The sequence below is a fragment of the Mesoplodon bidens genome, assembly GCF_964165515.1.
Source record: "Mesoplodon bidens genome assembly, chromosome: 17".
Classification (NCBI taxonomy): Eukaryota; Metazoa; Chordata; class Mammalia; order Artiodactyla; family Ziphiidae; genus Mesoplodon; species Mesoplodon bidens.
In genome coordinates this window covers 10,832,051-10,857,484 of record NC_138174.1, presented here as the reverse complement: position 1 = coordinate 10,857,484, position 25,434 = coordinate 10,832,051, and the positions used below count along the sequence as shown (strand labels likewise).

At 40.4% G+C, this 25,434-nt stretch overlaps 1 long non-coding RNA gene across 1 annotated transcript in view; it reads left to right on the top strand.

The window, feature by feature from the left end:
• The first annotated feature begins 4,163 nt into the window (after positions 1-4,163).
• Positions 4,164-25,434, top strand: part of LOC308604840 — a 228,571-nt gene continuing 207,300 nt past the window's right edge. Inside the window, exon 1 of the long non-coding RNA XR_014013560.1 lies at positions 4,164-4,209. This is a non-coding gene — a long non-coding RNA (uncharacterized lncRNA). The remainder of the gene's footprint in view (positions 4,210-25,434) is intronic.

The following is a 25,434-nucleotide window of genomic DNA, read 5'->3' as shown; positions in this document are numbered from 1 at the left end:
AGGACTGCACTGTCCAGTGCTGTAGCCACTAGCCATTAGTGGTGAGAGAACAAATCAATATACAGATGAGAGACCTCATATGAAAATAGAACTCTGATGCACAGTCTGCAGCAGACAGCCCAGAACACCAACCCATGATCTACAGTAACCAGCCTGCTATCTATGTGTCACACTTATAGGAAGTCAGAACGCTATCCCTAGCAACACTCCAGGAAGTGAAACAATAACCCCTGCAACAACAGTCCCCCAGAGCCAGGATTTGACTCGTAACTGATAGTTTCTCTAATTTTTCTCCTTATTTCCAACTTAGGACCAATCAGAGAAAGCCAACGATGTACCCCTAACCAACCTCATAGGTTGCCCCACTGCTAAATAGCTATGCCTTCCTCATGCCGACGGCCTCCAATCAGGGCACACCTGAAGCCTTCCCTTTTTTTCCACTATAAAGCTTTTCTGCTCCTCTACCTGCCTTTGAGTTTCTGCAAAATGCCGAGTGCAAATTGACAGTGGCTGACTCCCTTGTTAGAGCAAACTCTGAGTAAAGAGCCTTAGCCTGTTTTCATTTGGTTGGTCTTTATTTATTTCCACAGTGGCTAGTTAAATTTAAATTAATTAAAATTATATAAAATAAAAAGCTCAGTTCTTCAGTTGCACTAGCTAATTTAAAGTGCTCAGTAGCTGCATGTTGCTTGCAGCTACTATACTGGACAGTGTAGACATGGAACATTTCCATCATCTCCAAAAGTTTTATTGGACACTCTATACATGTCTGTGGTTTTCCCACCTCAATGCTACTCCTTCTGCTTGAACTGCCTTCTTTCTACATTTTTACCTGCCAGACTCCTACCCAGCCTTCATGACCTTGCTTACTGTTTCCGTCAGGAAGCCTTCACTGATGCCTCTGTTTAGACATCATCTCTCGTTTCTTAGATTATACCTTTCTTATGGCACTTACCAGTCTTTCTTCTAGTTCAGTGATCTCTCCCATCCTGCTATCCTGCTGTACTGTAGACTCCTTGACTTTAGTAATTACTTTATCCTTGCAGTATCTCATGCTTCCTATGGAGTAGCCCCGTGATAACTTTTGTTTTTTTTGGCTTAAATGTGGTTTGGGGAAAATAAAGATCAGATTGAATTACTCACTTTAAGAAGCCATGGAATGACAGATAGAATTGGGGTTTGTTTTTTATTTGGGACGTAGAATGTACAAATACTGTTGCAAATGGCTTTGTTCTTCCCTTTCTGACTCTGCCTCTATTATCCTCTAGACAGCTTCATTTAACACTGGGAGGATGTTTATAAAGTTAGCTGGGGACCATCTCGGAGTCTCCCATTGTTATTTCTCAAAAGTTCTGTTGGCCTTCAGAAGTCTTTTCATAGAACAGCAACCGGAGAGGAAGCTAGAGGTCTAAGATTCCCAAAATACTTTCAGAATGGCTAACTTTTATTAATGTCTTTAACACACCAGGCAGGTTCATGCCTCTGTGCCTCGCTCATATTTTCCCCTTGCCTGAAACATGACCCCAGATTTTGCGCTCTTACACCACCACTGTTCCCGGTGAACTTCCTTCAGATGTCAAGTGAAATAGGTCACATGTCTGTGAAGCCTTTCTTGCTCTCATCAAATGGAGTCACTCCTTTTCCTGGCTGTTTATCAGTATCTGCTTGCGTATCTCCTTATTCTCAGTGTGGCGGATGAATGTAAACACTAGCTCTTAAAGTAATATTACTAGGACAAGGACACACAGCCAGTGGAAGGAAGTTAACCCACTTATATTTCTTGTCAGGGGGTAGCTGTTGCTGTTGTATTTGGATACTTTAGGATAAAAGTCACTACAACCCAGAGAGAAAGCTATTTCTCTCCCTTCACCATCAACCTAAATCCAAAGGTCATGAGCTCACCATTTCCTAAGTGGAGCTAGAAAACCCTCTCTTCACTTTATACACCAGCAGAAATTGTGTATGGGAGAAAGTTTTGCTATCCACTGGGTGCCTGAGGTTGTGAAATTTTCAAGAAACAGAAGTTGACCAGAGTACTGGGACTTAATTATTTGTTAGAGGGTATGGGATATCCTGGGACAAGGGTGGATGGTGACGTTAGGTCATAGCTGGGGATGAAACTTAAAGGGGAAAGACAGCAAGAAGAAGTGGAGTGAGAGGAGAAAACGAATCATCCATGTGGGGCGCCTTTGAAAGAAGAACCTCTTCCTTTTGAGGTTCCAGAGAGTGAGGTGCCCACTGGCATAGTAATTGATTCCATCCATCATCCTCACTCCCCTACTCTGTCAGCTTTTGGAAGAATTATATGAACCCTTCAACAAAGAAATACTTAACCCTTCATAATTGTTTAGTCATGTTTGTGCAAGAAAGCATTAGGAATGGGTAGGGGTGCCCTGCTCTGATGTTCATTAAACCTCAGTCCACACCCTCGTTATGGACTATTGGGTGCCAGGACACAAACACCCAGCCAGAGAAATAAGAATATTCTCTTTTATGTTACCAGCCTCAGAGGGTACTAAGAAGAAGGAAGAATCTTCTCCTTAGAATAATTATTACAGAGTCATAATAATTATTCATTCATGTATTCAATAATATTTGGAATAGATTTTGGAAAAATTGTTGGCTTAAGCTAAACTGAGTAACTTGAAAGCAGATGCTGTATCTTATCTCTCTTTGAATCCTGAATGCAACCCCTGTCTCTGACACATGGTGGGTGTTTAAAAATTTTACAGAATGAATTACTGAACCTGCTGATTTATGAGGCTCAATTTTGGGGCTAGAAGTGAATGCACTAGCTATTCCATTGAGGGATAATATGAGAATTTCTTTTTCAAACTCATGGGCTTTCTTTTTTAGGCTGAAGAAAGAGGTGTGGGTTTAACTTAAAAAGCTATGGCCAGAATCCTCTTGTGAAGACAAATGATAGAATTAGAAGATCTCAGAGCCGAGAGAATCTTAGGACCCACTTATTCCCATCCTTTTATTTTGTGGATGAAGATACTGAGATTTAAATAGTTTTCACAGAGCTTTTAAAATGTGGAAATATTCTATTAGAGTCTTGCCAACTGCCAGGTTAATTTAAAGTTTTTGGCTTTGTAGTTCAAGTTCCTATTTAATTTCTCAAAGTTCACGAACCCTTCCTACTGGGATACAGGTCTGGGTGTGGTGCTCACTGTCCCCATCCTTTCATCCTGCTTCTTTCAGCCCACTTTCCTAGGACTCAGCTTTCTCCCACCTCTGCCACCTCCTTTCCCGTGGACACATTCAGCCCAAGGACTCCCTCTGATTTCTCCATCCACCCTTTACTATCACCGCTTCAAACATCCCCCAGCAAACTGAGGACTCTGGGGAAAAGAGTGTCATTTAATTATGAAAACACATAGTTTTATTTTTCCCTGAATCTGAATATTTTCCGAACAATAGGTAAAGGAGTTTTTGAAAGCCATGGTAGTGTTTTAAAAATCTCTTGTTCATTTTACCAGATTAATCCAGAGTTGCTATGGGTTGTTCAAAGAAAAAGGATGAGAAGCTGATCTGCGTTAGGGATGTGTAGGAGTTGGAACATAGATCTGATCAGATGTTGCTATACTTTCTTTTGCGCTTCTTTGGGGGCCCAGGTCAGAACTATGACTTTTCCCATCATACTGGGGAGCAGGGGGTAGGCAGTTACCTTGTGTCTTAACTCAGAAGAATGAGCAGGGTGAATTACTAGCTCTCCTTTCTGCTTTAAGGTACAGAAAACCCAACCAATAGTGGCGTAAACAAGCTGGGGTTTATTTTTCTCTCATAACAGGAATCTTGGAGGTGAGGGGAAGCAGGGTCAGGTCTGTGGCTTGGTGATGCTGGAGGTCTGACAGGAGAACTTTTCCTCGACTAACTGAAGTCTGAGTGGTAGTGGTCAGGGCCTGCAAATTAACTGACAATCGGGAATTTTCTTCAGATTAACAGGAGAAAATGTTATTACACATGCATGCAGCAGCATTCTCTAAGGAGAAGCTCTCTGAACAGCCAGGGGTAAAGGTTTATATACTACCAGCATAATAAGGGGGTGTTGTTGGTTAAAGTGTGGGAGGTTCTGATAAGGTTTGTTACACATTTTCACATTTCTCATCCAGGTGCTGGTGCTGATGGGCATTCTCCTTCCTGGCTGGAAGCTCCCTGGGGGGGGATTTGTGGCAGCAGAATTCTCACATTCTCGAGGTGCTGAGGGTAAGTCTTCCGTTTCCCTCCCACTGGAGGCTGAATTCTCAGAAAGCTCCGTTAAAACAAGGGGAGTTTAGAGAAATTTTCTTTCTCAGCTGCTGTTTGTTCAGGTGTTTTCATTTTGAAGTATAGCCATCCCTCTGTATCCACAGGTTCTGCATCCACAGATTTAACCAACCTCGGATGGACTGTAGTGGTTCCCTGAGTTTTGAACATAATGGAGTTGTTACACTCAGACTGAAAATTGATCAGGGAGTCCTGATGCTTCTCGAGTTTTCTCAAAGCTTGAATGTAATATATGTACTTGTGTCTGTATGTGAGCTCTTAGCTGGTTGGTCCCCATGGTTAAAAGTAAGGTTGTAAAATCACTTCTATCTCCAACAGGGCCATTATAATTATTAAGATGATCATTTAGGAAGCAGTGGATGCTTTGCATTCAGTTTGAGGTGATATTTTGGTAAGGTTGATAGGGGCCCTCTGGTTAAATGTCCGTTTTGTGGATTTTGAGAGAAAAAGAGAGGAGATCGAAGGTGCCTGCACACACAGAAGGCGAAAATACTGAGCAGATGGTGTGTGTGCCTGTGGTTAGGAGGATGCTGACCAGAAACAGACTCTCCTCCAGCAGAGGGGGAGTGGAGGGACAGTTCTGCGGGTCGGGCCGTGTCTCCACCTCAGCTTCTGAGTGTCAACTTTCTCTCTTGTAAAATGATAACCATACTCTTTACTTTAAATGACATAACGTATGCAAATGTGCTGAATAAACTGTGAAAAGAAATTCTTCATGATGTCCCAGTACAAGCATGTACAAAAAAGAGGTCAAATGAGTAATTCGGAGGGGTTTGTGCAGTCCCTGAATGAGGCTCCTCACTGCTTTTCTGTCTTTCAAGCAGTAGTTGGGCCTCCACATGTGTCCTCATGGCTCAGCCTGCAGTGCCGGGAGCCCAGGTCCTCACTAGGAGGTAACTTCCCATTATCGACAAAGTGTCTCTCCTTGACCAAACTTTAGTCAGGCTCCTCTGAATCTTCCTCCCAGCCAGGCCTCAACTTTGGGGCTTCTGTGTTTGCCTTTGCATTGCCCAGTTTTAGCAAGAATCCTGCTAAGTTGGTTTAGCCAGAATCCCCCATCCTCGCTATCTGATCATCCTTTATATCTGATTGGGTTCCTCTCTCCCCATCCCCTTCCCCCAGGTAATATCTGATCACCCTGGCCTTCCTTTAGCAAGAATCCTGTTAGGTCAGTTTAGCAATAATCATACTACCCTCTTAGTAATTCTCCATTTACTGACCCTCACCCACACTCCACTCCTTGGCTGTAAAATCCCTACTTTTCCTTGTTCTATTCTGACTTGAGCCAGATCACTCTCTCCTACTGCATAATCCCACTGCAGTGACCCTTACACCTGTTGCAAAGGTCGTAAGTAAAATCTACCTCACCGTTTTTTTAACAGTGTCATGAAAATTTTTTTCTTTAACATATTCTGTGCTTTTCTCAGAGGCAGTAATGTTGTATCTTATTTCATGGACCAATTTGTTGTAGGTAATTTTTTTCTCCCACCTTTCCTCGCAAAATGTATATGTATAGTGAGATAAACTTTTATAAATATTTCCAGAGAGGACTATAGTTCGAACTATTTGTTCCTTATGTTTGGTATACTGGTAAAGGAACCAGGCAATAGAAATGTAAAATTAGTCTATTCTTTGGACAGTAAAAGTCTATAAAAAGGAACACAGGGATGTCTATTCAGGTCTGCCCGTGGGAAAACATAGATCACGATGGAGTGGGCAAATGGGAATTGCTTCATCTAAAGATGACACGACCATTTTAGCATAGTATGGGCTGGCATCTTTGTCTTATAAGCCTGGCTTTAAGAATATTTACAACCCAGTGGTTCTAGAGTCTTGAGGGATTTTACTCCTTCCGTTCCACAGTTGTTGGTTTTTTTAACATTGATTTCTGTAGCTGTCCTCAGCTCTACCCAGTGCAGGTGGACCGTGGTTCCACAAATTTTAGATGGAGAATGTGTTTCTAGTTTTTATTTTATTTCTCTTATCATGAGGCACTTTGGACAAGTCTAACCTACTGAAACAGCTCATTTTCCTGCCATCTACTGAGTACACTGATATTAGGAGAAGCAAAAGGGATTTAAAAGATTTTTTTTTTTTTTTTGGTTTGTTTGCTTATTTCCAAACCTCACCTTGTCCAGTAAGTGCTGGGAGGACCTGAAGATCCATAGCTCAGTAGAGAAAGGGCTAGAGTGGGGAAGCACTGCCATTCAAATGCACTTCCTTGTTACCAGGCCATTTTATGTTTACAAACTCTCACATTTAAAGACTCTCAAGGGATAACTTTTCACATAGTATAGTTTTAACTCTTCTAACTGTAGGTGGAAGAGACTGAAGCCCACTAACTTCAATTTTCTTAAACTTTTTTTAAACTTTACCACACAAGTAAATTTACTTTCAAATTGCTGTGTTTATGATTTCAAAATTTAATCACATGTTTAAATCTATTCTAATTCCTTATCTGCTTTTATCTCTAAAACATACTTATATTTGGAACTGAGAATTTTCCACCTTCATGCTTACCTTCCAGTTTGGAATCCTAAGTACATCAGGAAAGCTCTCCTCATAAACACAGGAGACTCAGGAAAAATCATGCTGTTAGAAGCCCCATCTCAATAATTTTTGGAACATGAAAACCGAAAGTTGTCTAACTGTGAGGAGTGAGGTGAGCAGCCTCGTTCTTTATGTGCTTTGGTGGCTGCCTAAGTGATATCAAATCAGAGTACATGCCTTTAAAGCCAGCACATACTTCTGCTAAAGAGGTAACAAGAATTTGTGTGTCTGCAGATTGTGTCAGAGGCCAATCAGCTTCACCCTTGCTGGTCTCCTAATTATAGGTTTAATGTGGGAAAGAGAATCTAATAAGGGACCCCTTTCCTGGTGCAGATATTTTTAGAAGCATATTTAGATAACAGGGGTTCTATTCAAGTATGTCCATTATGTTTAAAGGTGACCTTAGGGAGGGTGTGTGTGTTCATTATTTCCCCACAGTAGAGCCAGCCTCGTGCTGGTGCAGTCGAGCTGTCACACCTGGCTCCCTGTGATCAGAGAAGTGTCAAGAGACAGAGTGACACTCACAGGCCCTGAGAGCGGATCCAATCCATGACCTTTGCCTCATTAGCAGCCTGACCCAACCAATCAGAGAAAAGCCTGCCTTTGATTCTCTAGCACAGACATGGCTGTGACAAGGACAGTCATCACCTCCTTGGTGTGACTCCAAGTGGAAGCCCTGGTTCTCTTTGAAATGCTTTGTCAGTGCAGACATACCAACGTGGGATGTCTTTCACTGTCTGTCTTTCTGCCTCTGTGGATCTCATTCTCTCTTTAATTAAAATGCCAAGATGCTCAAGTTATCCACTGATCTTATGTAAATGCAGGCAACTTTGAAATCTCCATTTTCTTTTTCTCTGAAATGCATCAGTGCTCACAGATTTCACTGATATCCAATATCTAGATTTTCAGATTTTTTTTATTAAAAAATTTAACTGTTCCTTTGAAAGAGTTCTAGACTTAAAAGTAAAACAGTACAAAGAATTTCAATATACCCTTTACCTGGCTTCCTCCAATGTTAACATCTTATGTAATCTTAGTATAATGATTGGAATGAGGAAAGTAACATAGGATACTCTTAACTAATCTACAGACCTTACTAAAATTTTTCCAATTGCGCCACTAGTATCCTTTTTCTGACCTAGGATCCAGTCCAGGATCACACATTACATTTAGATGTCCTGATTTCTTAGTCTCCTCCAATCTGGGACAATTTCTCAGTCTTTATCTTTCCTGACTTTTGAAGAATACTAGTCAGTTATTTTGTAAAAAAGTCCCTCAATTTGTGGTTGTCTGTGTTTTCCTCATATCAAATTCAGATTATGCATTTTAGTAAGACTATCACAATAGTGATACTATGTCCTTCTCAGTGCATCACAATGTTGATATGTCTCACTACAGGCGATGCTAACTTTGATCACTTAAGATAGTGTCTGCCACTTTAAAGGGACTATTTTGCCCTTTGAAATTAAAAAGTATGCTGTGGAGAGATACTTCAAGATTATATAAACATATTGTTTCTCATCATATTTACTTACACCTTTGGGTTTTTGCAACCAAAAAGTGTTAGTGGAAGAATAAAATCAAAGAAGAACTAAAAAAGTGCAGTGATACTCCATGACCATGGATAGGAAGATTCAATACTGTTATGATGTCAGTTCTTCTCAATTTGATCTATAGATTCAATGTAATCCCAGCAAGTTATTTGGTGAATATTGACAAACTGGTTCTAAAGATATGTAGAGAGGCAAAAGACTCAGAATAGCCAACATGATATTGAAGAAGAACAAAGTTGGAGGACTTATGCTACCTGACTTCAAATTTACTATAATGCTTAAGTAATCAAGACACTGTGGTTTTGGAGAAAGAATTGACAAATCGATCAATGGAACAGAAGAGAAAACCCAGAAATAGACCCACATAAATATAGTCAGGAGACCTTTGACAAAGGAGCAGAAGTAATACAATGGAGCAAAGATAGTCTTTTCAATAAATGGTGCCGGAAAAACTGGACATCCACTTGCAAAACAGTAGATCTAGACATAGACATTACACCCATTCCCAAAATTAACTCCAAATATATGAGAGCCCTAAATGTAAAACCCAAAACTATAAACTCCTAGAAGATAGGAGAAAACCTAAATAACCCTGAATATGGCAATGACTTTTTAGATACAACACTAAGGCACAATCCCTGAAGAAATAATTGATAAACTAGATTTCATTAAAATTAAAAATTTCTGCTTTGCGAACGACAGTGTCAAGAGAATGGGAAGACAAGCCCAAACTGAGAGAAAATACTTGCAAAAGACACATCTGATAAAGGATCTTATCCAGAATATACAAAGAACTCTTAAAGCTCAACAACAATAACAAAAACAACAACAGCAGCAAACAATTAAAAAATGAGCCAAGGACCTTAGCAGACGCCTGTTATCTGTAGTTGATAAATAAGGATATAAAAAGATGCTCCACACCATGTGTCATCAGGGAAATTTGAATTTAACAAAAATGAGATAACACTATACACCTATTAGAATGGCCAAAATCCAGAACACTGATAAGACCAAAAGCTGACAAGGATGTGGAGCAACAGGAACTCTCATTTATTGCTGGTGGGAATGCAAAATGGTACAGCCACATTAGAAGGCAGTCTGGCAGTTCCTTAGAAAATGAAACATACTTTACCGTGTGATCCAATATTGGTTCTCCTTTTACCTAAGGAGTTGAAAACTTAACGTCTAACCAAAACCTGTTTATAGAAGCTTTATTCATAACTATTAAAACTTAAAAGCAACCAAGATGTCCTTCAATAGGTGAATGGATAAACTGTGGTATATCCAGACAATGGAATATTATTCAGCACTAAAAAGAAGTGAGCTATCAAGCCATGAAAAGACATGGAGGAACCTTAATTGCATATTATTAAGTGAAAGAAGACAATCAAAAGGTTACATACTGTATGATTCCAACTATATAATATTCTGGAAAAGGCAAAGCTATGGAGATAATAAAAAGTTCTTTGGTTGCCAGGGGATGGGGGATGGAGAGGGCTGAATAGGCGGAGCACAGAGAATTTTTAGGGCAGTGAAAATACTCTGTATGATACTATAATGATGGATACATGTCATTATACCTTTGTCTAAAGCCACAGAATATATAACAGCAAGAGTGAGTCATAATGTAAACTGTGGACTTTGGATGATTATGATGTGTCAATGTAGGTTCACCACTTATAACAAATGTACCACTCTGGTGGGGAATGTTGATAAATAGGGGAGGCTGTGCATGTGTAGGGGCAGGGGTATGGGAAATCTCTAGACCTTCCTCTCAATTTTGCTGTGAACATAAAACAGCTCTAAAAAATAAAGTCTTAATTTAAAAAAAAGTGTAAGTGGGACCGTGTAATCTTATTTTAAGGATATGCCGAGAAACATTAAGAATATAGAAGTGAGAATAAAGAGATTTAGGGTCTAAAGGCCCCTGTCATTTTTTACTGTTGGCCTTTGTTCCACCAATATCAATGCTGTAGTCTGTGATACACCATTTTGAACTTTTTCTGATGGAAGACAATGGGAAAAAGAAATATACCATTCACTCTACTCTGCTAATATATATCTGTCAGCTCATTTATGAGGATAATAATGCATATTCTCAACCATTTCAGCTCCCTCTTCCTTTTTATTCTGATTTGGTCTCCCGCTTTATCTGGTTTTTATTAGAAGGCTGAATAGACCTGGTTTGGCGATCCGTAAGAATAATGGTGGCCAGTTCAATGACTCACATAACTGTCACTGCCAAGGCTTCAGAAAAAAGCTCTGACCTCCTGTGAATCTCATGCCGTCATCTCCCTGCATCCCCTTTGAGAAGCAGGTTCTCTTTCACAAGCCAGCTCAGGGCACCCTGCTTGCTGCTAAGCAGGTTAGCAGTTGCTGGTGGAGAAAAGGATCCCTTTTCCCCTAGTGTTCCACCATGCCCTGTGCTCAGTATCCCATGTCAAAGACAGCAAACATGCCAATCATCAGACATTGTGAATTTAGTTCCTTCCAAGTCTCTGGGTAGATAATCATATCGTTAGTTCCTGGAAATCTGATACTCCACCTAAGTGTTTATTAATAGGGCTGTCTTGCTTGCTCAAAAAGAACTAAAAGCCCTTTATAACATGTTTAAATTGAATATAAACCAACATTTATAGAGTGGTTAAGTGTAATTCAACTGCATTAGTAAAATGACATGCTATTTACAAATGAAATACTCAAACCAACTGTGGTCTACATAATTCTCCCCACCCCTTCTCATCACTTCCTCCTTTTAATGTTCTCTTTGAACATTATTCAAAAAGTATGACTAACTGGTCTGACTCTAACAATGTTAGATCTCCCCACCTTATTTCCTTAAAGAAATTGGGCTGTAGTTTTCCTATTTAATCTGAAGCTGTAATAAGAGTGATTGTCGTTTACCAAGTAGGATTATATAGCATTTGCCACTTGGTGAGTGGCAACACTAGACAAAAATAGCCCAAGTAGTGACGTGAATGTGCTACCCAGATCATAAACGACCATGAGTCCCCAAGTCTCCCCACACATTCTGTCTGTGAGCCAAGGAAGTATGTGTGGCTGAGTTGAGTGAGGGAGGGAGCAGAGGAAGGTATTTTTTGGTGGTAGGAATGAGCTTTCCTCAGGGCATGTGAGAAAAGTGTTTGTCCCTCTTGGATGTTACCATAGGTACTTCCAAAAATGCCTTATAGCGGCTGGGGAGCAGAGGCCGGGTCTTGTGAGGGCAGCTGCCCACTCCCCTGAACAGCCACAGGAGGGGAGCTGTGGCCATGGAGCCTCTCACCCCGACTGACTGCAGACTGTGACCTTGACTTCCTGCCAAGGCTGCATTCACTTTGTTTTAATACATACCAGTCCTTTTCCCTGTTCCAGAGCTGAATTTGAGTGCTTTCATCTTGGGAAATTTACTTACCAGCTAGATATGGTAAAGGCTTCCACTTTAATGTAGAGGCTGTAGTAAGTGAGAAACCCAGGAAGACTAACCAAGTGTTCAAAGTACTCTTAGCAGGAAAAATAATGAGTGAAGAAAGGTGTGAACAACTGTAAAGTATGGCCCCATTGATGGCCTTTTTGGGAAAGCTATTTTGACATTTTTCAAATAAATAGCAAAGTGAAAGAAGCATGCAAAAATTGTACACACACAGTTATCATGACTCCAGAAAATAAATTAGTGCATATTACTATGATTGGGAAGAAACACAATAGAATGTTAAAAATGTCATTTCAGCATGGTAGGGAATATGGATGAATTTTGTCTTCCTTTTACTTTTTCTTGTTTCCTACACTTTCTATAATAAGCCTGAATATCTTTTCATAATAAAACAAAATGGATAAACTAAGACACGTACACACACATGAACATGTGCTGAAAATATATTTGAAACAGAATTTTAAATCATACTACTGGGTTTATTTGGATTCTGAAATTCCCATTATAATCCCATTTTGAGTTGGTAGCATTATCTTCGGGATCTCATTTTAAAATAGAAAGTACTGCATAGTAGAGGGTAATGTTAACCCATTAACACCTCAGAAGGAAACATGTATCTGATTTTCTAGCCTGGCAGACTGCGAGAGCAGGAGCCTAAGGGCATGAGAGACGTATAGGTGGGTTTTGATGGAGAAAGACCCAGGTCTTGGAAACTTTTGGCTGGTGGAGGTCACAGCTCTTTAAGCAAACGCCTGGGAGCAAGTGGCACTGAAGAGGTTTTCAAGGTAGAAAAAGGTGGTGTGGCGTATGAGGAGGGTTAAGGAGAATGCGGTGGGAAGAACCGCAGAAACCAAACTTGCTTTATGGTTTGCCCGCGTATCATTCTGCAGCAAGCACGCTTGTTCATAAATCTTTGTGCAGATATCTGTTTCTTTAGGATAAATCCCTGAAAGTAAAAATACTGTATCAAAGGGTGTGGATAATCTAAGACTTTGAATAGTCCATTTCAGGCACATTCTAGGTGAAAAGCACTATTTAATATGTGCCAGATTGGGAGCACCTGACCCTGAAGAATTTCCATGAGACTTTACACAAAAAAGAAAAGCCAGTCACTCCTCAGGCTCTCTTAGGACTTTCAGGAGGACTTAAATAGTTACATAGGAAGTGATTTTGAAGTCACTTGGTCTGAGGAACAGCTAGAGTTAGCCTGAAAGTTGAACACACACCATCACCAGGGCTCTGACCACCAGCCCCCCTATCTCAGCGTGCACTTTCAAGCAGACCTCTTTGTTTACAGCAGTCAAATGCCACTGTCTACTAGGGATCAAATGAACTGAAAATAAGCTCTGAAAGGCTGACAGCTTTAATTGTCATTTAATAGACCCATTTCCTAAACTCCCTAGTATCTTGTGTTGTGATTGTCAAGGGTCCCATGATTAAATCTAGTTTAAATTGATGCTCAATTTGGCCAGGATTGAAGAACTACTGGGTGGCAATTGTGCAACATAACTGGGTAAAATTCCTTACATCTGTTGGTGGTTAAAGTATTTGAACTTTAATACTTAAAATACAGCCCATCTGGAATACTTAAATGAAAGCTTTAATTCTCAGAGAAAGGATTTGAAGGTCTCTTTGTCTTCCACAGAAGGTTTTAAAAGGCAGTCAGCAATTAATGAATGAGATCATGGGCAAAATAAAATTCTTTTTTAAACCAGATTTTAATAGGCCCGTATCTCAACCTTGGCTTGGTACTGTTTAGGATGAAAGGATGCTGGTTATTCGTGTGACCTCTGGGAGACCTATGATGATTGGGGGAAAGAAATTATAATCCTTCAGCCATTCATGCTTGGAAGATTACCTTCAATAGGCACATAAATTATCCATGTCGTGCTTTCCTTTTGGGGAACATTCAGAGGCTCTTACAATAATCAGGAAGTATATAATGGATCAATATTGGCTGCACTAGTCTTTTTTGTTGTTGCTCTTTTCCTTCATTCCCTATTAGGGACCTCCTTGTCAGTTAAAAAAGTCTGGATATAGGTTCTTCACATAAGGTTTTCCTCTGCTTTTCCTGAGCTACCTTCTGTAACACATGCCAGGCACACTTACACTTCATGAGGTTCTCATTAAACCTTTACATCCACATAAATGAGTAGAGCTTCTCTGAGAGACCTACTTAAGAATTATGTGCCTTTTATTGCCAGCAATCCAAAAGCATGTTCATTACAAACATGAATCAGACAGGAGACACTACAGTATGCTCCCATCAAAAGCCTTAATTAAGGCTATTTCTCCTACCTTTAAGAATATGTGGTACTTTGGGCATGACAGAAAGTGAGAAATGATGTTTCCAAATCCCTAACACATGTCTACACCTCAAAATTCTTGGTAATAGTAACACTGAAAAAGTCACCACTGGGTGGAAAAATCTTTTGGGGATCAGTGCAGTGGTATGTTGCCAAAAACTGGGGTTAGTAAACCATCCTGGGTTATAAGAAGAGGATGATGTGGTAGAAAAAAGAAAATTCAATAGATAATATCTAATGTGGAAGATAAAATGAGTTTTAAGATAATAGTTCACATTTTGGGGGAATGCTTAATTTTTTCTCTAATTCTTTGTGGCCTTTACTATAAGCTCTTTCACAAAGTGCCAACTGTGTTTAAAATATAAAACCAACAGAATTTGCTGTGATAAAATTTCTTGCCCTCAGATTAGCTGATGAATAAGAGGCTAATATACAAAGGGACACATTTCATTTTTACTTATGTAAATAGAAGATATAGAAAATAATGTGAATCTGAAATAAACATTTTCTAAACTCCTGAAAAACACCCCTAGATATATCCCTCTGGTTGAGAAAGATATCCTAGTTTCTTTTTCAAGATTCAAAAGCAAGGGCCATGAGCTGGAGCTCTTTGCTCATTTGAAGTAACTTGCCTTGACAGTGCATAAGAGAGAGAACAGCACTGAGATAATTGGGTTCAAAACCAGTGTTTGCAGAGTGGAGATAGGAGGCTTTATGCACAGATGAAAATATGTGTAAATGAGTGACTGGGTTAAAGGTTGTATCTGGGAAAGGATACAAATAAGGATCATAATGAAGTTAGAGCATAAAAGGGAGAGAATATTTGAATATTCATTTGGGAAACACAACTCCCTACTGTGTGCATAGCTGAGCATTTGGTGGAATTCAGGCACCTGCTGCAGCGGGCATCATAGTTGGAGCCCCATCAACATCTCTCACCCTCTCGAAGGTCACCTGCATCTTTGGTGGGTGGTTCCTGACCACGTTCTCCCTCAAGCATCTGGTTCTTTCTGCCAGAGGATATTCTCTGACCACCAGAGTGTGTCCTGCCTATGCACCGTGCAGGCCAGAAGCTCTGGAGAGTTGAGGAAAGTCTCAGAGTAACCTTCAAACAATGAGGGATATGAGTTGATGGCTAAATGGTCCTTGGTGGGACAATTCTGGGATGTGAGATGCAGTATTTCAGAAGGTTCCAGCAGGACTGAGGCATAGCTGCCCATGGTGGTAACTCATTTACTGGTACACCCTTCATTTGTTTTCCTCCCTTCCTTGGCTTGCATCCCCTGAGCTACACTCTGCTTCCTGGGATCACTTCCCAACTAAACTATTTGAACTCAGATTTTTTCCCAGGCTTTGCTTTGGAGGGAATCCAAACTAAGATACATGCTGAATAGATGTTTGATAGAGAAAAATTGGGGGGCATTTTTATTAAAAAATATTGACCTTGCTTGATTTACATTCAGAAGAACAGAGTTTAATAGGAGCTGGGCATGTGTTGATGGATAGGAGTTAGGAAAATTCATGAAGGGAAATATTTGAGGGAAATAGCAAGATTTATTCCCAGGGTGGTTGCAGTGTAGCTGATGAACAGGTTGCAGTGGAATGCGGTTCTCAGCTTGGGGCGTGGTCACAGAGTCTGCATCATCAATAATGATTGGCAGTGGAAATAGGAAGAAAAGAGTTGGGGGGGAAACCCCACAAGGAATGACTAATTGTGTGTTTAGCGTGTGAAGTCCTTAGAATTTCAGGTCTTTTCCTTCACCTGGCTGTGTCATTGTATCCTTTCCAGTGGGACTGGTGGAGACATTCGCATGCACATCCACAGCTCCAATTTTTTCTTCTCTTTAGAAAAAGACTGATGTGAGGAAATGACGGAAAGGAAACCCAATGTTCTTGGGTTTCTAAATGACCCCAGAGTGTGTAATGTGTGTGTGTTTTTTTCTGCCTGCCTCAAACATCTCAAGAAACAAAGGAACAAAAGATGCCTTATTACAGAATGACACTTGCTAAATGGTTCAGGTTGACAAGGATACATTAGAGCTGTTTATTCTTTTAAGAATCATCATGTAGTTGGATCCTCTTAGCCTTCAGTGATACCCATTAACCTAGGGGTTTTTTGAAGCTGATGATACAGTGTTTCTTTTTTTTTTTTCTTTTTTTTTTTTTTTTTTGCAGTACGCGGGCCTCTCACTGTTGTGGCCTCTCCCGTTGCAGAGCACAGGCTCCGTACGGGCAGGCTCAGCGGCCATGGCTCACGGGCCCAGCCGCTCCGCGGCATGTGGGATCTTCCCGGACCGGGGCACGAACCCGTGTCCCCTGCATCAGCAGGTGGACTCTCAACCACTGCGCCACCAGGGAAGCTCACAGTGTTTCTTATTTTTAAAAATTCTTTCCCTACTTAGCCTTTTTACAAATTTACAGTTCTAGTTTGGATTAGTAAGGTTGTTACCTTTCTGGAACTACCTGAGTGAGTTTATAACCCACAGGGCCCAGGTCTGCTTTCAAGGTTATGAGTTGAATTAGGGGATGACAGCATGACAACAGTAAAATGGAAGTGCTTCTCCCCACCAGCCTCTCTCACCATCTGATATGTGGAATTTTTTCCAGCTTTCACAGCTGAGGCGTTGCTAATTGTTGAATTTGCATTACGATTGTAAGCTCTGGCAAGCCTGAAATTCATTTTGGCTCATTTCCTCAGCCTCATTCCACAAATAGTATCTCCAGCCCCAAGTGCTGAGGCCAAGGGAGAAGATCCCAAGCAGAGTAAGACATAACTTAGGCCTTTCCTTATTGTAGAAAGATGCATTTGATAGAAGTAAAAAGAGTTCTAAAAATTAGAAAATGTTCCCTTAGCAATACCTTTCATGTGTCATTGTAAACCAAATTATTTCACATTCTGTGGAGGAGGGACTGAGTTTTTCCCCATTAGGGCAATTTGGGCAGAGGGAAGATTAGTTCTTTGAGGGGAATTCTGATCACTCCCCTCAAGTTTCTTTCAGTTCGGGCAACAACTCAGAGACGGTGGCTATGTGGGAGGTCAATCTATGTTTAAATCAACACTGACTCAACAGTATATTCAAGCCTTGCTTCAGAATTCGTCGTGTGTTGACAGCAAAAACAATTTCAAGGGTAAATGAACATTTTTGGAAGGTGGGGATTTTTTGACGCTGAAAATACTGCCTTAAAGGATCATGCTTCTCTGAGTTATAAAGAGCTAATGTGGACCGGTTTAAATGGTGTGATTTTTTTTTCTTCTTATAATTTCAGTTGAGTTTACTAAAAATGAGATCGGGCGTGTCATAGGGAGGAGTCACACTGCAAACCCACCTTCGTTTCTTCCCTTCTTATTAATCACATGCAGTCACTTTCTGGAGAGCAATTAGAATAAGCAACAACTTCTTCATCTTAAAATTAGCTACTAAGAGCATCTTTCTGTATTCAGAGATTTGATAAACACTCTTAGCTCAACTACCTACATTGACCCTAATGTTATAAAACGTGATTCCCTTCTCCTCAGCATTTTTCCTAGACCGATGAGCCATTATTATTTTATTTTCTTAATGAATGAAGAATGCCTTTAGATGTCAGTTATCAAATTGGCAAATAATCCTGTTTAATAGCCAAGATAAGAACAAAAGAAGAGACTTAAAAAAAAAAAAAAAAAGGACAAGCCATCCCCTCCTCCAAATTCAAAGAAATTCAAAGAAATATGGCTGGTTAGATGGATTCTAGGAGGAAACAAGTGTGAGACCAATAAATCACAGATTTTCTTCCATGTTTTGAATTTTGAATTGTTTTGGGATAATATGGAAGCAATTGTAAACAACTGGGGCAGTTCAGCTCTTAAACAATTTGCATATAAATAGGAGGAAAAAATTATCATACTAGGGTTATTTATTTCTTGATGAAGAGAGCAGAAACAACATTAAGACCTTGTGATCAGCTTCTCTGGATGCTTGAGTTTATATAAATGTTTACATTGAAGGAAAAGAACTGAATTTGTAGACCTAACTTTAAGAACTCAGATTGGAGGCAGAATTGGAGAGTGGAGGTGGGGGATAAAGAATGATGTTACAGGTTTTCCGTTGCTACGTAATAAATCGCTCCAAAACTGAGTGCCTTAAACAACAATCCTTTTATCATCTCTCATAACTTTTATGAGTTGCGAATTCAGGAGTCACTCAAGTGGGTGAAGCTCTCATGCTACTGCATCCAGACCGTGGTTGGAGCTGTAACAGGAGGCCAGGAGCGGCTGAGCAGTGGCTGGGCAATCTCTCTTCATGATGCAGCTCCAGTGCTGCTTCATGCAGTCTTTCCACATGGGCCAGTTTGGGCTTCTTCACCGCACAGCAGTTTCAAGGCAGTTGGGCAGCCTACCTGGAGGCTCAGGCTACTGCCAGAGCTCCAGCGAGCAAGGTGCATCAATGTTTATGACATAGTCTCAGACATCATTCAGTGTCATTTCTACTGTGTTCTACTGGTCACCAGTAAGTCACAAACCTGCCTCGATTCAAGGAGAGAGGAAGGAAAATTGACCTCTAGATGAGGGAGTGTCACATTTCTAGAAAAGCTTAGGAACAGGAGATGCTCTAGCAAAGAAAACAGTGGTGTGCCCTCTGCATGCCACACCCTCTCCACTAAGTTGGGCACGCCCTCCATGCTACACCTCTTCTACCCTTATCCTTTTAATCCCAACCTGCTTTAGCTTGTTTGTATTTTCCTTGTTATGAATTTGTGGATCCACACCTGGAAGTTGTTGCTCCTGGCTCCTCCTGGGTTTGTGTCCTTCAGAAATTGGGTATCCCCTCCCTGTAAGTGTTCTGATTTCTCTGAGCATTTTGCATGAGCACTTTCTGCCTTAGTCCTTGTTCCCAAAGGACCTCATCCCTTCTCCCACATTGCTAGCTCAGTCCCCGTTGCCCCAGTGAGTGACATGGGAGATTCAGGTAAAGTAGCAGGATAATATTGGCTCAGTCAGGACTAAGGAAAGACATTTTAGGTTTTGCATTTTGCACCAACCTCATCTTTGAGGAGTTGGTGAAGACAAAGCTGAAAAACAAGACAAAAGCTGAGTTTGTACATAAAAAGTTAGGGCTACAAAAAGTCCAGCCTGTATTTTACAGATGAGAGAATTGAGGCCTGGAGAGATCTCCTGATTTCCTCACGAACACTAGTACAAGGTACTTGAATTCAGGTCTCCTGACTTCATGTAGACACACATAGAAAAAAAGTTCTCTATGTACCAAACAGAGTCACTAGCACCCCGCTTGTTAATCTTTTTTAAAAAATTGAAATAGAGTTGATTTACTATACTATAATAGTTTTAGGTGTACAGTATAGTGATTCAGCATTTTTGCAGATTATACTCCATTAAAAGTTATTACAAGACAATGGCTATAATTCCCTGTTTTATACAATATATTCTTGTTGCTTATTTATTTTATACATAGTAGTTTGTATCTCTTAATCCCATACCCCTAACTTGCCCCTCCCTCCTTCCCTCTCCCCTTTGGTAACCACTGGTTTGTTTTCTATATCTGTCTGTTTTTATTTTTCTCTATATATTTGTTTGTATTATCTTTTATGTTCCACATCTTTTATGTTCCACATACAGGATTTGTCTTTCTCTGTCTGACTTATTTCACTAAGCATAATATTCTCCAGGTCCATCCGTGTTGCTGCAAATGGCAGAATTTCATTCTTTTTATGGCTGAATAATAGTCCATGTACATAATAGTCCGTAGTACATGCCACATCTTCTTTATCCATTTGTCTGTTGCTGGGCACTTGGGTTGCTTCCATGTCTTGGCTATTATAAATAATGTTGCTATGAACATTGGGGTGCATGTATCTTTTCCAATTAGTGTTTAGTTTTTTTCCAGATATATACCCAGGAGTGGAACTGCTGGATCATATGGTAGTTCTACTTTTAGGTTTTTGAGGAACCTTCGTACTGTTTTCTATAGTGGCTGCAATTTACGTTCCCGCCATCAGTGTAGACTTTTTAATCATGTCCATTCTGACAGGTATGAGGTAACATCACATTGTGGTTTTGATTTGCATTTCTCTAATAATTAGCAATGTTGAGCATCTTCTCATGTGCCTGTTAGCCATCTGTATGTCTTCTAACATACTTTTAATCTTGCTTTGTTTGTCTTTAGAAGAAACTGTCAATAGGCATTTAAATACTCTCGTTTACTTTTTAACCTTCCAAAAAATAGTACTCTCAGAATTTAAAACACAAGAGCTATTTAGGTGCTTTGAATGATGGGAACAGGTTCTTTTCTCTTGGGCTGACTCTACAGGGGGCTCAGGAACACCTGCACACCTTTTAATCTGTCCATCTACTCTCAGATTTAGCTAGTACCTGAGGTCTGACTCAGGTGAATTGGGAGCAACATTGGTGATGTATCTTCATCCTTATCCGTTGGAAAAAATGGTTCTGAGCTGCAGCCAAAATTAGAAAAAAATTTTGAGAGTCAAGCTTTTGTCCAGTGACCCCTTCCTGCATCCTCAATGTTAAGGTCTAGCTAGTGGGGAAGGGCTGTCGGTAGAGAGTAAGCTGCTGAGAATTCTAGAACTTCCTGTCCTGCCCCAGGTTTTTCAAAGTAGAGATGTATCAAATTTGGCCAGATGGTTCCTTGGGCAATATCTGATTTTCTTTCCTTAGGTGATTCAATGAGATAATGTGTTGTCTATAAATGTTAAACAGTTAGACACAAGTTAGTCATCATAGTGGCAGCAGATTGTAAGGGAGAAAGTATGGCATTTGGAATCAGAGACCCAGGGATCCAATTTTAGCTACACTACCTAATGTCTGGTGAGCTTGGTAATACAGTTTTTTTTTTTTTTAATTTTAGGTTCATAGCCTGTAAATTGAATCATGCCTATCATGGGCTGAATTGTGTCCCCTCCTCCCCAAATTCATATTTTGAAGTTCTAACCTTCAATCCCTCAGAATGTGACTGTATTTGGAAATATGTCTTTAAAAAGGTAATTAACTTAAAATGAGGTCATATGGGTGCGGCCTAATGCAGTATGACTGCTGTCCTTATAAGAAAAGGAGATTAGAACACAGATGCACACAGTGGGAAGACCTTGTGAAGGTACCCAATGAGAATGGCCATCTATAAGCCAAGGGGACAGGTCTTAGAAGAAACCAATCATGCCAACACTTCGATCTTGGACTTCTACCAGCCAGAATTCTGAGAAAATAAATTTCTGTTGTTCAAGTTGCCTAGTCTGTGTTACTTTGTTATGGCAGACCCAGCAAACTTAGGCAGTGCCTTTGGAAAGGTTTTTAAATATTTAAATCACTGTATAAATATAAAATTATTAGTAAAACAATATTAGTAGCTACTGTCCCAAATCTTTTGAGACTGAAGGAATTTGAGAATTGGGGAATTGGGCAGATTCACAAAGTGCCCAGCTATGGAGATTTCTCTAGAACACTAGTAATCAGTGTGTCAAAGGGTGGTTCTTGATCTGGGCTCATTTAATAGCAAAATGTGATGGAAATTGAGGCATTTCCTAGCTCTGGCCAGGCTATGTCAGGAAACCCAGAAAGACAATAAAGAAACTCTTTGTTGTTCTGTGGTCCTACATTAGTTAACGACTGTCTTTCAGCCCAGAAGGAGAATCTAGTTCCCTGCTTATCACTCAGAATTCCCAAGTGTAGCTGCGTTGGCAGCCAATTTCTAAGAAAGAGTTGGAGCCATGGGGTGAAAGTGTGGTTATTATTTAGGAAAATGGAATCACCTCAGGTGATTTGTAAGGGGCAGAATAAATGCACTGAAGTCCGGATGCTTATTTTTATTTGTGTTGGCTAGAAGTAATTTTTCTAGTCTATACTTTTCAACTCAATGTTTATTTAGTCAAGCTCCTGGAGTACTGGGCACTGCCCTGAGAGCATTGTGGGGTAGATTGAATACACAGAAATCATGAGCCCTTTCTTTGAAGTTGATACAACATAATTTGTGTGCCACAGGCTGACAGCAGCCAGGCAGTCATGTATCGAGTTTACAAGGAAAACATGTATGTAACGTTAAGTTAGGGGAAATTTTCTGTACTTAAGTCTTTTATTCTGAGAAGACATCTTTTTAGAGTCTGCATAGAGGAGTCAGTCATTTTCTATTAAAAATACTTGGAATCCATATTTAGGGCGTTCGGAGCAGGTTTTAGTTTAGTGTCCTCCTCTTCCTTCTCCTCTCCTCCACCTTCCTAAACCATGTTATATTTTCCTTGGGCAAGTTTTCATGAGCTCTGACCCCGTCCAGAGAATTGTAATGAGAACCCCGGCAAAAAGGATTATCAGCTTGGAAGCTGAGTATGAAAAGAATAGATTCTTCAACAACTTCTGCATGATACCCCAATTTGTAATTCTTTTTTTTTTTTTTTAACATCTCTTTTGGAGTATAATTGCTTTACAGTGGTGTGTTAGTTTCTCCTTTACAACAAAGTGAATCAGTTATACATATACATATGTTCCCATATCTCTTCCCTCTTACATCTCCCTCCCTTAAATGATTACTTTTTTTTTCTTTTTTTTTTTTTTTTTTGGCCTTGTGGCATGCGGGATTTTAGTTCCCTGACCAGGGTTTGAACCCGCACCCCCCGCATTGGAAGTGTGGCATCTTAACCACTGGACCACCAGGGAAGTCCCTTGTAATTCAGTTTTTTTTTTTTTTTTTTTTTTTTTTTGTGGTATGTGGGCCTCGCGCTGTTGTGGCCTCTCCCGTTGCGGAGCACAGGCTCTGGACGCGCAGGCTCAAGGGCCATGGCTCACGGGCCCAGCCGCCCCGCGGCATGTGGGATCCTCCCAGACCGGGGCACGAACCCGTGTCCCCTAGCATCGGCAGGCGGGCTCTCAACCACTGCGCCACCAGGGAAGCCCTGTAATTCAGTTTTTAAAGAACAAAACTATGAGGATTAAAGCACTCAGTTTGATATCAATGAGCTACACAAAAATTATAGTGAATCAGAACAAGTTATCATCAGTGGAGTGCTTTGATCAACCTAAGATGAAGGAAATTTGTAACTAGAAATGGTTCCTTCTTAATCAGATTGTGTTGCTTTGTTTTGGGGGTGAAATTCAGGATAGGTAATGATGGTAGACATTAGCAAAGGAACACTTATCCTGTAGGATTTGTCAGGGCATTTCATTTCTGTCACTTACAGAAGCAATCATTTCATTAGGAATTTTATCACTAATTTCATTTTTAGAAAATGAATCCTTTAGAAAATAGGATGAGTTAAAAGTGCTTTCACAGAAGAAGGCACAGACTTAAAATTTTTTTAAATGAGTTAGCAAGTTAGCACTCCTTGAGGTCAGGGCAAGGTGAAATACATAGATAAATTAGGCTGGGGAGGAAGCAGCAATGGTAGTCTTAGGAGAGATTCGCACTGGACATGGCACTTCTCTTACCTGTGACTGTACCTGAGGCAATTATTCCTTCTGCTGAGGAAATATGATCGTCTTCCCCTTCTCCTTCCTCTTAAATATCTCCCTACAGAGTCCGGAAGAAGGGTCTGGTAGTTGATTTTCGTGGCTTTAGAAGACACACTGTAGTCTCAGCCATGTACCAAATGCCTGGACCCATTACAAATCTTCGGGGAGTTTGTAGAGGCTATGCGTGCCAACCCACCTTGAAATGACTTAGGACGAGTGGGCTGCACGTCTAGAGCAACAGACCTGCCGAACAGTGGCACGCCAGTGGGTATACTGTTAAGAGGTGGGATGGGCTAGTGTTGGTGTTTTTATTTCCTTTGAATTCCTGTTAGCAGTGAGGGCTATCTGAGTTTTGGTAGTTGTGTGCACAAGGGACAGTAGGGTTGGCTTAGCCCAGGTCAGTATGAGCATCAATAGAGGAATGCTTTAGCAAAGACTTGCTTGTACCTGGCCTAATATACTGCCACCCAACACATCTTTTGGTCAGCAGGTTGGAAGGACAGTAGATGCTATAAATCCTTGCATAAGTACCCTGGGTAAGCACTTGGATATAACTTTCCCTTGGAGACTGGAGGGACCCTGGCTGGAAGTGGGTATACACTGATGAGTCTGAATTCTGTTAGCCAACTTTCTAGGGCACATGCTCAGAAACTGTTAATACGTTTTTTGTTATTATTGTTTTACTCTTACAAGGAAAGAAAAATACGTCATTTTGGAACACTGAGAAAATAAAAGAAACAGAAATAAGATAATAAGGATGGACTGAAACTTTCCACCTGAAGAGAACCACAATTAACATACAAGTGCCCACTTTTCCGATCTCTTTTCTTTGCACATACATTTATACATATACACACTACAAATGTAGAATTACCAACATGTGATTTTATTATAACCATTGTTTTTAATTGTTGCATAATAGCCATTCAAAGATGATACCATAATTTATTTAGACAAGACCCTATTGTTTGACATTTCAGTTGTTTCTGAATTTCTCTTAGCATAAACCACATTGTCCTGAACATTTCCGTAGATAATTACGTGCATGCATCCATTATTATTTCCTTGGGATGAGTCTCTAAGGAGAATCAAGAACTTCTGATACATATAACCAAATTGCCATCCTAAAGATTTGTGTGCATTCATCATGCATTGAACACGTTTACTAACTGAGCACTCAGTCTATGGTCAGGATTGTGCTATGAGCTGGGGATGCAAGCAGTGACCAAAACAACATAAACCCTGTCCTCACAGAGACAACCACTAAATATGTAAACAGCAGTGTTGGATGTCACATGGGGGAGACCCTGGGGCTACGGGGGCTTCAAGCAGAACCACACAGAGTTCCCAGTCGTGTGCGGATGCTCCTGTGCCCCTGAGTCCTGGCCAGTATATTCTAATATCATTTCACTTGTGTTGTATATTGGAGTACACAGAAACAAGGATCATGCGCAGAACGCTGCTGTGCATTTGTGCATCTGTACAGTCCAGACATAAGGAGTGGTATAATCTTTTATGATCCCTGTCTCACGTAGGATTCAGTCTCACGAAGCACCTTGTTCAAAGATTTACGTTTAATAAACGGAATCGGCAGCCTGGGGAGGGAATAGTCTCTCAGGTTGCAGAGCCCAGCCGTCTGCTCTCGGCTGCGCTCCTCCCTGATAGAGTGAGTCACCCACCCATCTGTGGGGGGCCTTTTGATCAGCCTTCTCTTAGGGCATACAATGAATTCACTGCATTTTTTTTTCTTTTTATACAAGTGTATGTCTTTTTTTTCTAGATTGTGAGTAACTTGATGAGTTATACTCACAGTTCCTGGATTCAGAAACTCGATGCTGAAAAGATGGTTGACTGACTGAATTATTTCCACTTGACTGG